The 9,918-nt window shown below is 42.1% G+C and overlaps 1 pseudogene; it reads right to left on the minus strand.

Moving 5' to 3' along the window:
* Positions 1-342: 342 nt before the first annotated feature.
* On the minus strand, positions 343-7,200 carry LOC133022842 (matrilin-4-like; annotated as a pseudogene).
* Positions 7,201-9,918: the final 2,718 nt, after the last annotated feature.

Here is a 9,918-nt window from a genome sequence, read left to right on the forward strand (position 1 = left end):
ATTAAGGAATATTAAACATATACTGTACATGAGTGTTTTCTGTACATCTGACAGATATTTGTCACTTTACGAATTCAGACTAACTGATTTTCAGCAGCAGAATAATTTCCACTCATTGCTCACATTGAGTCAAAGAAATATATCATCTAACTGGTTTATATTGATCCAGTTTCTGACCAGTTAGATGCATTTCACTGTTTCCTGATTTGTATTCATCTCCATTGAATTTGTTTTTCAATGGACAGTGTAATACATTTATGAGAAGATTATTTTTGTTTCACATGGTCACAAACCTCAGTTTACCCTCTAATATCAGAGCAGGTATTTGTTTCAAGATGTTTTCTAAAGGATATGTTTCTGTGTGAGCTGCTCCAGGCTGCTCATGGCCGCCTGCTGGAACTCCACCAGACTCTCACAGGCACACGGGTCCTTCACCTCGATCTCCCCCTGACTCTCCTCTGCACACACACGTCAGTACCATCATCCACATGGACGCACATGTCAGCGTATGTTCACCTGGTCTAGTTTCACTTCATGATACGATCATCAGTCACTTTATCTATTTTACCTTCACTTCACCACATCTGTCTCAATGCTTCAGTTATTGGTCACTTATGAGGAAACACTGCTGCAGTTTAAACATGTATTTCAGGGGTAAATCATTATTTAGCCTCAATGTTCTTGGGACCAACTGAAAATTTAAATACTTGAAAACAAAGTTAAAAACGTCTGAATTGCTTTTCTCTTGTTTATATGTGGAATAAGGTTCATCTAATATATATTGTTATTCTCTCAACTGTCATGTTGCACCTTTGCCAGTAGATGGAGCCAAACAACAAGAATTTAAATTACCCTGCCGGCATTATCTCCTTCTCTGGGAATGGTTTCACTTTTGAATTTAAAAAAAAGAGTTTTTACATGTTTGAGTAAAATATACAGTATGAAAAGTTGAGCTGATCCATCAGTCTTTTGCCGAACTAAGACATAAAAAATGTTGAATGTCAAAAAAGAAAATGGCTTGATTGTCAAACTCTTATCACAAAGAAATGTAATTGAGACTTGATACTTGACAGTTTAACCAATAACTTTCTTACTCAAAGATACAACCAGATATACAGCGCTCGAAGAGAGAATTTAAAATTAAGTTAAACATAAAAATAAATGCACTTCTTTTTCTGAATTGTTAATTCTATAAAATAAAACATTTGATATTGGCAAACAGATAATAAATGTGTGGTATTTTGCGTTGTGTTTCTCGTGTGGCTCCTGTACATTGTCAATATGCTGTCCTCATTGGAGGATTGTACCTGGACAGACGTTCAGCTTGAGGTTCTCAGCGATGGTGCTGATGGCCGTGAAGTCAGTGGTGTAATAGAAATGTTTCTCCACGGGTTCGGACGCGTGCATCCTCTACAGCTTTTCCCACGCCCACAGCGTACATGGTGATGCCTACGTACGTGCACACATAGACCATTCATCTGCAGCAACTCATCAACTGAAAGATCCAGAGAATAGACCGTAGATTTTGCGTTGACCCTCTCACCGCTCAAGTCTTACCGGCTTCTTTGGGCATCTTGGCGAACTCAGTGATGTCGTCCTGGGAAAGTCCGTCTGTGAAGAACAGTCGGATGCGGGGGATATTGCAGCTGTAAACCCTCTGCCTCTGAGGAACTGTTCTCCAGCATGTGTTTCAGGGCCAGACCAGTCATTGTACCTTTCTCAATGTACTCAACCTACACAGCGACAGAAATGAGTGGTAAGGTTTTTGTTAGTATCAACCCACCATGACGTCACCCGTTGGTTTGTGAGCTGCCATTTTCAAGAGTTTGGCATTTTGTCCAGCGCCATCTTGGTTTTTTGGAACCTGAAGTAACCATATTTGGGGGGAGCAGGGGGCGGAGCATCACTTCCACACTGGCTCCTCCTTCAGGACCTGCAGTCTACAGGTCTATGACTCTAACTGAAGTCAGGGACATCATGAGCAGGCATTTCTTTTTGTATTTTCCTGCTGGCGGCTCATGAAATAAAATGTAGTGTGGACTGAGAATTGGGTTAAAACTTTTATATGAACTGTTTAATGATAATTAAAGTGATCACACTGTCTTTACTTCACTCCAGAATGAATGGCTGGTTCTCAGGATGCTTTTTTATACTTTCTCCACACGGAGTCTGACATGAAAACAAACACAGGTTTACCTTCATGACTGCAGTTTTGATCTCATCAGCAGAGTGATACATGTTGAGAGGAATCTCTGTCATGACCCAGCTGGAGTACTGGACCAGACCCACTCTGGTTCCGTGAGTGGACACGTCCAGGGAGTCAACAACCTGAGACACAGCCCTAGGAAGAGGAGGTGAGGGATATTCGACTGACACACACACATACACACACTCTTTCCTGCAGGGGGTGGCTGGTGGCGCTTCAGTGTGCTAATTTAGGTCAACAGAAGGAAACACTTGAAACAGAGACAGAGGTTTCTTCCGTGTTGCACCTCTGGAGATAGAACTTTGTGAATACAGGGTTGAAGTTTGTTGCTGAACGCTCAGGTTACATCCACTTCCTGTCAGTAACAGTTCCACCTCATCTTCGCTCCAACTAAAGAAATCCCTGCTCTTACTTTTCACCATCGCTGTTCTGCATTCGCAGTATTTTCAGCTACTAACCAACCAACTGCAGAGCAGATAATCTACTTTCTGTTTACACCACATGACAAGGTTATAGGAATCGTCACATGTTTTCAGGTGTGTTAGTGTGGACGGAGATTATTACTGATTCTGATGTAAAACCGATCAAGTTTTAAAACAGACTTTTTAATACGATGGCATGCAGACAATAAAACATTTAATTCTAAGAACCATAATCACCACATTCAGCTTGTTTATTTCGTTGGTTATGATAAAAGTGTGTAATACACAATGATTTAATTATACTGCTCATTGTCAACATGAAACAGAACCGAACCTGGTTGACAAACTTCTTGACCAGCTCAAAGTTCTTGGAACCGTCGATCAGAAGCACCATGTCGATGTTGGCAGACTTGCAGGCTGAAGAAGAAAGAGATGGAGACTTTGCTTTCAGCTTGAGTGAAACTTGAAGGAAAACCTTTATTATATTAGGAGAAAAAGTCCTGTCATCTGTTTAAATGAGGAAAATAAACGACCATAATACTCCATCATAGAAATGCCTCTTTTACACAAATGCTGCTGCCACCCTATTAAAACAGATTTTGACCCAGTATTTTATGTAATAAAAACTGTAACATTTGGAAACCTGTGGAGGGTTGTTTCTGTTGTCTACACCGCGTTCCACATTATTATGCAAATTGGATTTAAGGGTCATAAACATTCATTTTTTAGTTTTTGAATTAAACTCATGGATGGTATTGTGTCTCATGGCTATTTGGATGAGTGAAATCAATCTCAGACACCTGTGATAATTAGTTTGCCAGGTGAGCCCAATCAAAGGAAAACTACTTAAGAAGGATGTTCCACATTATTAAGCAAGCTACATGTTTCAGGCAAAATGGAAAAGAAAAGGTATCTCTCTGCTGCTGAAAAGCAGCAAATAGTGCAATACCTTGGTCAAGGTATCACAACATTGGATATTTCCAAATCATCGGACGGTGAAGAAATTTGTCACTGATTCACAGCACAAGCGGGTTTGTTCGGACAAAGGCAAAATCAGGAAGATTTCTGCCAAACAAATGCGTAGGGTTAAGAGAGCAGCCACTAAAATGCTATTGAATAGCAGCAAACAGGTGTTTGAAGCCGCTTGTGCCTCTGGAGTCTTGCGAACTTCAAGATGTAGGATGCTCAAGAGGTTTGCAAGTGTCTTAAACCTGTTATTCGTTCCTCTAAACCAGGGGTGTCCAAACTTTTTGTACGGAGGGCCACATACAGAAAAAAATACCAAGGACTGGGCCACTCACGCTGCCACGCCCCCCTGCCCTGGAGTAGACTATTGACAGTCGCGTCGCTCAGGGTGGGGGGGCGTGGCGGGGTGGCGTTCTGAGTTCACCGCCAGACCACTAGGTGGAGTAACCTGAGAGACACCTTCTTTGTTTGTTTCTGAAGGAAAAATTTGTCCCTGATCATTCTGCATAGCTTCGTATACTCGTCGACCTGCAAACTGACGTCAGCCGAGATATCCTTCCAGGATCTGCAGGTCATCTGCGTGTATTTAGTCAGTGACGGGTTATACAAGTGGTCATACTTTCAGATCTCTTCTGCCAAGTCCTCTTCTATTTGGTCCATATCCGTTCTTCTAAATCTTCCTTGGTTTCTGCCGGTATTATGGGGCATGAAACCGTAAATATGACTCTGGAAAGGATGTAGTTAGCGGACCAATCACAGCCTTGCGGGCTGCGTGAGGCTTGTGTAGCTTTGTCGTATAGTTACAAAAATTGGTGAACGCACGCAAGCACGAAAGAAGGGGCACGCAAGCACGCAAGGGGCTCTTGCGTGCTTGCGTGCCCCTTCTTGCGTGTCTCTGAAAACGCAGAAGCATGCACCGGCCTCTCCCCTGTCGACGAAGCCTGGCCCCATAAAGCAAAACAAAGTGCTTTAAGTAAGTGCCATTTGAGCACTACTAAATTTTGAGTTTCAAAAAAAAAAAAAAAAAAAATACATTATATTTTTAGACATTGATGAGGGCCAATTAAAAATGGATGGCGGGCCGCAGTTGGCCCGCGGGCCGTAGTTTGGACACCCCTGCTCTAAACCAAGCTCACAAGCAAAAAAGGGTTGCGGTGGGCTCAGGACTACATGAAGACTAAGTTCTGTTCTGTTTTGTTTACTAATGAGTGCCGTGCAACCCTTGATGGTCCTGATGGATGGAGTAGAGGATGGTTGGTGAATGGCCACCATGTCCCAACAAGGCTGAGACATCAACAAGGAGGTGTTTTGGGACGGAATCATGGGGAGAGAGCTGGTCGGCCCCTTCAGGGTCCATGACGGTGTGAAAATGACCTCGGCAAAGTACATAGAGTTTCTGACTGACCACTTTCTTCCGTGATACAAAAAGAAGAACCGTGCCTTCCGAAGCAAAATCATATTCATGCATGACAATGCACCCTTTCATGCTGCAAAGAATACCTATGGGGCATTGGCTGCTATGGGCATAAAAGGAGAGAAACTCATGGTGTGGCCCCCATCTTCCCCTGACCTTAACCCTATTGAGAACCTTTGGAGCATCATCGAGCAAAATATCTATGTGGGTTGAAGGCAGTTCACATCCAAGCAGGTGCTCTGGGAGGCTATTATGGCATCCTGCAAAGACATTCAAGCAGAAACTATCAAAGAACTCACAAGTTCAATGGATGCAAGAATTGTGAAGGTGATATCAAAGAAGGGGTCCTATGTTGACATGTAACTTGACCTGTTAAGATGTTTTTGATTAAAACTAAATATGACCTCTTAATGCTGCAAATTCAACAAAGGACAATTTTTAGTTCTTTACAACCTATAAAATATCTTGAAACTCTCAAACTCAGAAACTCTGCATAATAATTTGGAACACTGCATTTTTAGTTTTTTATTTTTGAAAAAAATACTGTTATCATTGGGAGGTTTGTTCAATAAAATTTGAATTATACTCTAACAGTTGATGACTTGAAAATTATACTGACTGGCTGTGCATTACTATTTAGGATAATCTGAGCAAAGTGTAATCTGCATAATAATGTGGAACGCGGTATAGTTGCTATCCCAGTTATCCTGCTAACGGCTGCCGTCTTACAGGTGACTCTAGCAGGAGCTGCCACAAATCTCCACAGGAAGTCACTGGGTCACAGGCAGGCTTCACTGGGCGTCCCCGGAGGAAAAGGACTCACTGTGGACTCACTGCCACAGCTCTTGCCGTCCTCCTGCAGCAGCTGCGACGCTGGACAGACACAGTAGTAAGATCCAGGAGTGCTGCACAGGTCATGTCTGCAGACACACAGTTCGATAACACAAAGTTACACCTGCACAGACACACACTATGTAAAGTACATATTCATGAGTATTGTGTTACTGTGCAGGGAGTGTACCGTTATTATTACGCTTCTCTCTCTCTCTCTCTCTCTCTCTCTCTCTCTCTCTCTCTCTCTCTCTCTCTCTCTCTCTCTCTCTCTCTCTCTCTCTCTCTCTCTCTCTCTCTCCTTTAACACACTGCTCGTGTTGATGGTTGTTTCTGTGACGTGATAGCTCTTTATTTAGAGTCGCTCACACACACACAGTTATGATTTTGAAATTACCTCCAGCTTCTTCAGTTTATTCATATTCTGTGTCTCAGCTGAGATTTAAATACTAAATTAAATCCCAGGTGTCATCAACTCATCAGTTTTTTTAAATGACTGTCATGTTTCTCTTAACCCACAGAGACACGTTCACAAGCAGCTCAGAGTTTTTAGTTTCACTCAGCTGACACAACATTCAAGTTTCCTCTCAACATCAACACGGAAATAAAGAAAGTCATATTTATTATATGAAGCAATAGATGATGTTTTTATTTTCTCATTTGATTTGTCCAGATTTCATTTTCTGTTTCTATTTGAAGAGGAAAATCAGTAAAGTAACACAAATGAGGAGGAATGAAGAGCTGAACGGTCTCATAAAAGAAGAAAACACTAAACAACAGCAGTTTTTATGTCTTTAATATTTTGAAGAAAGATCTAAACACACTTAACCTTTAATTTGTAAAATGAAGTTGTTTTTTTATAAATCAAAACATATTTAGTTGAACCAATTTAAAAGAACAACTCGTTTCTTATTCACAGCCATGTCTGTTATGATGTTGCCATCTAGTGGCCAGAACTTGGTTTTACATCTCAATTTTTGTTTTAATGGCTGCAGGGGCTGTACTTTAGGTGGCACTGTGGAGTGAGTTGGGCACATGCACAAAAACCATTTGACACTTAACATCTTTCGCAAATCTGAAGTTTCAGCAAAAGTTACCAGTGTTTAGGCCAAATATGAAATCATCACTACGAAGGAGAAAAATGATTCGTTCAATTTCAATAGTGTTCCTAATAATAATAATAATTTTTGCATCAGTCGCTGCAGCAAATCAATGTCAATGAGAAAATGTAATTTCACTAGGGAGAAGCTGTTTGATATGAACTTGCTCTTTTCACTCTTTGTCGTTTGTCCTGAAGATGTTGAACTGTACGCTTGGACCTCAGTGGACTTCATGGGAGCAAATGCTGCGATCTTCCGCATGACGATCCGGGGCAGCAGTCAACACTACAACCGCACCGAAGCCTACGACCACAACTGGCTGAACGGTGAGAAGCACCAGTCTGAGCGTTTGTTCCTGATTCCAGCAGCTTCCTGAGTCAATCTGCTTCTTCCCTCCATCTGAAATCCAGATTTTTATTTCTGTCTTCCAGTTATTATCTATTTTCCTCGTCCCTAACGTTCCTCTTCTTCCTCTCCCTCAGAGTCAGAGTTCCTCGGCTCCTTCTCCATCCCGGACACTCACAGTCCCGACGACGACAAGGTTTACTTCTTCTTCAAGGAACTTAACAATCCACTGAGTCACTGTCTCTTTAACAAGGCGGAGTTTATATACACGTCACTGCTGATTGGACGATAACTCTGAAAAGAATCTCGAAGCCTGTTTACGCAGTTTTAGAGGTAGCATGACGTTTGTAGTAAAACGTTCCTTAGGTAACGTGAGGCCGACATTTCCTACAGACAGACTTTAACCTTCTTTGACCTCTGGAACAAACCACCGTCTCCTCCTTTATCTTCTTGTCTCTAAACTAAAGAGGACACAGTGTGAATCTGTCCCCTCCCTTTTTTCCCTCTCCTCCCATGTATTTTATCACCTCAGCTTTTTGAATGAGGCTGTGAACTCCTTGAATTTATAGATTTATCTTTGTCGCCTTTTTATTTTTATTTAAATGTAAATTAACCGTATTTATTGAGCTTTTCCCGTCTTTTCAAACACTCAAATCCCTTCACAGCACAGGTTGCATTCACCTAATCAGTTCAGTCACATGCAGCACGACACTACTTGAGCTTGGAGACAAACCGCTGACCTTCTGGTTACTGGGCGACCCACCCTGCCATCTGACCCACAGACGCCCGACAAACAGCAGCTTACAATGACACCTGATCTCTTGACCTCCTCAGTTAAAAGTGTTTAATACAAACTGTCTCATTCATGATGTTGAAGTTCAATGCTGTGACTGTGTGTTGTGTTTCCAGAGGACATTTTTGTTCGGGAAACCAAAGATCCTCAAAATCCCACCATCTATGGTGTCTTCAGCACGTCCAGGTGAGAACACGGCCATCGCACAGCAGCTCCAGGAAACTTAAATATAGCTGTTTAGCCGTGATGCATGTGTCATAATGACTTGATTCAAAGTTCCAGAAGTGTCTTTGAAGACTTGACGTCCTTGTTGTAGGCTAAAACCTTGAGAAATACACATTGGGTTTTGAGGCAAGGCAGGCAATAGACCAGCTGCTGGTCCTGGACCGGGAGACAGAGAAAGTTAGACATGGAACCAACAGGACATTTCTGAATCTTGAATCTTTAAGATATCTAGGCTGCTACGACTAACATGAACTTAGTCTATAGTCCAGCGCAAACTGAGAGCAGGAGTGGAGCTTTTAAAGGCAGCTGGCCAATCAAGGCCCCAACTCCAGCACACCAGGTTCCCTCCTGCAATTAGTTACATCACCTACACACATACCAAGAGAGAGAGAGAGAGGGAAAGAGAGAGCCTAGTAGGCAGGTGAGGCAGAGGGCATGACAAGATATACATGTTGACCACCATGCCTTGTGTTTAGCTGATTGAAAGACAAATAGCCGACATGACGAGAGGAGAAAGAGAGAATCGTGTGAATAACTGTGACTGGATGGAAGCAGCAATACATATTATTGGATATATATAAAAATATATATATTATATATTTGCTCAGTTTATTATGAACCAACTGACGTTTTTATTGTGTAACAACAACACAAGAAACTTCCAGAAGCTGAGAACAGGGTTGTTTTCATTTTGCTTATGAATGAATGAATGAATGAATGAATGAATCTCGTCATCAGTGTGTCAACCACAGCCAGGCCGGCTCCTGCACGCCCAGCGGTGAGGCAGCTCAGAGGTGTGGGTGTGTGGGTGTGTGTCGGGGTCAAAGGTGAAGAGGCCCAGCTGGTTGTGTTATTTTAACCCTGACGTATAAAAGCTCTTCCACTTCTTATTTCAACTTCCTGTCTTGTTTGCTCTGTTCCTTCTCTCTCTTCACTCTTTCATCCCTTTGTTTCTTTACTGTGGCGTCCCTGTTCAATACAAAACATTCACTGACTGTCTCCGTCCTCCTCCTCTCTCTTCAAACTCTTTGTCGTTCGCAACCTCCACCAACACCTTTTCTTTTCCGTCCACAGTTCTATATTTCGTGGTTCGGCCGTGTGTGTCTACTCCATGACGTCGATCCGTGCAGCTTTCAACGGACAGTTTAAAGAAGGTCCTGACTATCACTGGGTGGAGTACAAAGGCTGCATCCCATATCCCAGACATGGAGCTGTGAGTACACAGACATCACAGGAATGAACAACTCTTTTAAATCATGAACTCATAAATATCAGACAATTAAATGTGCATGTTCTTTTTTTTCTTCATCAAGATCTTTGAGGAATCTCAAATATGAAGAACAAAAAACTCTCCCAATGTTAAAGAAAGTGGTAAAACATTCCAGAATCTTCCAGAAATCTTCTCTTCAAGCGAGAAGTGACCAAGTAAACTCGGGTGAACCAACCCCTTAAAGAAAGGGTCAGGGGATTTATTTTCTCTAAAGCTCTGGGCTCGTAACTCTTATAGTGATGACCGGATGGTTTCGTGTTCGTGGGACTAGGTAAGAATCTTTTGAGAGCACGGACTCTGAACACACACGTGAAAACAAGATGATGAAGTCGTGAGAAGTTCCAAC

This window comes from Limanda limanda, chromosome 17, assembly GCF_963576545.1.
Source record: "Limanda limanda chromosome 17, fLimLim1.1, whole genome shotgun sequence".
In the NCBI taxonomy this organism is placed as follows: domain Eukaryota; kingdom Metazoa; phylum Chordata; class Actinopteri; order Pleuronectiformes; family Pleuronectidae; genus Limanda; species Limanda limanda.